General features: G+C 41.5%; 1 protein-coding gene across 2 annotated transcripts in view; it reads left to right on the top strand.

The window, feature by feature from the left end:
• The first annotated feature begins 2446 nt into the window (after nucleotides 1-2446).
• LOC125040632 (mucin-17-like) overlaps nucleotides 2447-3393 on the top strand; it is a 41013-nt gene continuing 40066 nt past the window's right edge. The window contains exon 1 of one of the 2 annotated variants that reach the window (XM_047635291.1): nucleotides 2447-3038. The gene's annotated coding sequence lies outside the window, so the exon portion shown is untranslated. The remainder of the gene's footprint in view (nucleotides 3039-3393) is intronic. The other variant, XM_047635289.1, reaches the window with a different exon arrangement.

The following is a 3393-nucleotide window of genomic DNA, read 5'->3' on the forward strand; positions in this document are numbered from 1 at the left end:
TTTATAACAAGATTCTCTTTCTTTCCAATGAACAAAGGGTCTACTTGCCCGTAGAGATAAATGTACCAAAATGAAAAGAGGATCTCAGTTCCAAGTACCCACTGTTATATCCCCACAGTCAACATCCGTAGGCCAACACGCACAGAGGCTGCTGTAATCATTTAACAATGCAACTCTTTATGAATGCCACAAACTATCTAGAGAGTATACATTAAATACAATTCATGGATACCAAATTCATAGACAAATCTAGGCACTTCCCAAGAAGTGCAAAATCTTGATCGTTATCATTTCTATCATTGGATTAACATGCAGGTCTAATTTCTTTTCAATATATATATAACAGAATGACAGTAACACTGAGAATGAAGGCTTCTATATTACGATTCAACAGATCTATAATAATTTGCAATGCTGTCACATCATGACGGGTATGGCTTCACAACTCACTAAACCTAGTCAAGCAGAATTTCAGCTCTTTGCAGTGAACTCCCAGTGCCAGAAGTCACTGGAATGAGTGACATGGAAATTTCTGGCACTATCATGGTAGGGTTAATGTGTATTTTCTGCACTCCTAGTTCCAATCTACAATGGAAACTAAATATATTTCTTAATGGAAAATATGGCATGACTTCTAATTCTCTTCGATAATGATTTTTGAAATACATTATTGAGAATGAATACCTTCACACTACAAGAGATACACTTGCCCACTTTTGATTATAACTTCATCTTATATAATCGGAACAGGTCAAACACTTCCCTTGCATTTTGCAGATATTCACTGTTTTTCATACCTTTTCCACATTTGTCGCAATGAATAGGTACATTGAAAATACATATTAAATCTTGACTTCATGAAAACTATCAAATATTATTTTAACTGGATCTCAGAGCAAATTTCCTACAACACATATATGAATTCCAATCATAAGTTTATGATGAAAGTTCTGCACTTTAAGAATCAATAGTTGAATACATATTCTTACTGATATCCACAGATATACACTATAATATTTTTTAGGTAAAAAATATCACAATCTTACAATTTTCACAAACCTCATACAAACGTAGTATCAAAAGGTTTGAAAACAAAACTCATCACGAATAATTAACCTTGCAGATCATAATAAATCATACAATTAGTAAAGACGATGACAATCGCGATCGAACAAGACCAATAAATAAATTAAAATGATTTTTAACAAATCGTTTCGACTGATCAAAGTGGTTCGACGAAATCAGTCGACGTAATCTCATGTCACTTGAAAGCTTCTAGAGAATCTGTTCACGTGATAGTCTTCCTATCATGCTTCTTCGCTCCTTGCAACACGCAACTGCAATAAAAGGGAAAAAGAAGGAAAGCGAAAGACAGAAAACCTTAATCAATTCGGAGATCTGCTGAACACTGTGTTTACACCCGACACCTGATTGCCACTGAAACTCCAGTGAAGGTAATAGATATCGTTATTTCGCCCAATCAGAATTCAGATCGACAAAAAGGGGATGATACTATTGGTCACACATATGACAAGTAGGAAATCATTCAATTTTATTATCCAGCAGATCTTCTCCAATCAGAAATCATGTAAGATAAAAGAAGCGATGTCATTGGTCGAACAAACAACCAGCAGAAAATTACTCAACCTAACAAGTCACTTGACCTCAGCCAATCAGAAGCTTCCGTCTCCGCTACGTCGATTGCGATTGGTCGATTTTTGACATGACCTATAAAAGATGCGCACGCAGGACATGGCAGATATCACCATTTGGCATTGCAATTAATTAATTCATCCCTAATTAATCTCTTCATGTGAAAGATCCTTTTATCGAAGCAATAGAGTGCTTCGTTGATATCGAAGAGTAACCCATATTTCACATAGCATCAATCTATACTTTACTTCATTTAATATTTAGTCTCTTCTCTGTGCTACGGATTCTGTTGAGCTCTGGCGAAACTTTTTTAATTTGGAAAAGTTCATGTGTATACCCAAGGAACCATTTTTCGCCTTCAGACATAAATGATTTTGCCAATTACAGTACCTATAAGCAGTACGGAACAAGGGCAGATTGCTATTTTAGCAAATGACAAGCTGTTAATAACCGCAAAATGCCTTACTCTCGCATTCTTATTATAAGACATGGTAAAAACGCCTTTCAACCCAAAAGATTATTCCTAAAACGACAGACCTATAAAAATGTGCGAGAAGAAAACCCAAGAAAATAAAAATCCGACCAAAAATGTCAAGTCAAGCTTCGCGCGCGGACGAATGCCTCCCGCGCGCGACAAACTAGTCCCTCTAAAAAGCATAATATTGTACAGCTATCTCTGCACTTACAGCTTTCATTTTGGGACAGTTGTCTTAAAATCGTAAACTCTACCGAACAATCAGCTGAAAAAGAGCCAAAACCGAGCCTAGGCGATCTTCATTCAGACCCTCCATGACCGCAAATCACTCGCAGATCCGTCTGAAAGAAGTCGGCAAAATTATATGCTATTTTCGCTGCCTTTTCGCCCGGATTTCGGTTCAAGCTCTAACCTACAGATAAATAAAGCATCTAAGTTCCCAATCCTCTTCAAAACAGGACGCATCACTTCCATTCCCTCTTAAAAAACGCATTAGAAGGCGAAAGACCGAGGGAGGTGACCAAACATGGCTGAGTAGCCGAAGTTACATGCCATTTTCCCTTGCTCCTGACCCTCGTTGCGCCCCACCCTGCTCCCTGCATGCAAAATAAACACCAAAGTCCCCATCCCCCAGCAAAGCAATTTCCCCCGACGTCCCCATAGGCTCCAAAAAGGGCCGAGAAAGCCGCAGAGGCAGCGAAAAGCCAAACATGGCGGTGTCGGAGGCCGGGGCGAGCGTGTGCACTAAGGCGTCGCTGAGCATTTATCGTTGCGCCGCCGCCATTCCCAACCCGAGACAATTTCGTGCTCTAGGCTCGTCCTACATGTCCCGATCGCCTCTCAGCGCTTATATCCGGTCTCCAGTGTAGCTCCTTCAGGATCTAGGAGGCGTGAGATGCGACAATTCCAGGTAAATATGGTCTTTGGAGGGAGAAATCGGGGAGAATTTAGTCGTTTTGGAGTGTCGCTTGGACAAGGGTATTAGGCTTCGTTTGCATGGCGTTTTTGGGGCCTTTGCCTTCCCCTGGGCCTCCGCAGGGGACTTTCACGTCGGGTTTCGAGGCCCAGAGGACGCGGCGAGGCCATTTCCACGAACGGAGGAAGAAGAAGTGGACGGGAATAAATACGGGAATAAAGGCAACATTTGGAGGCTCTTCTCCCCCCCCTCTTGCTCCCCCGGCCCCCCTCGCCACCCCCCCTTGACGGTAAACAATGGGGGGGACGTTGCCATGGCGACCACACCCCTCCCCCCCCTTTCTCCCACT

This window comes from Penaeus chinensis, chromosome 29 (genome assembly GCF_019202785.1).
Source record: "Penaeus chinensis breed Huanghai No. 1 chromosome 29, ASM1920278v2, whole genome shotgun sequence".
NCBI lineage: Eukaryota > Metazoa > Arthropoda > Malacostraca > Decapoda > Penaeidae > Penaeus > Penaeus chinensis.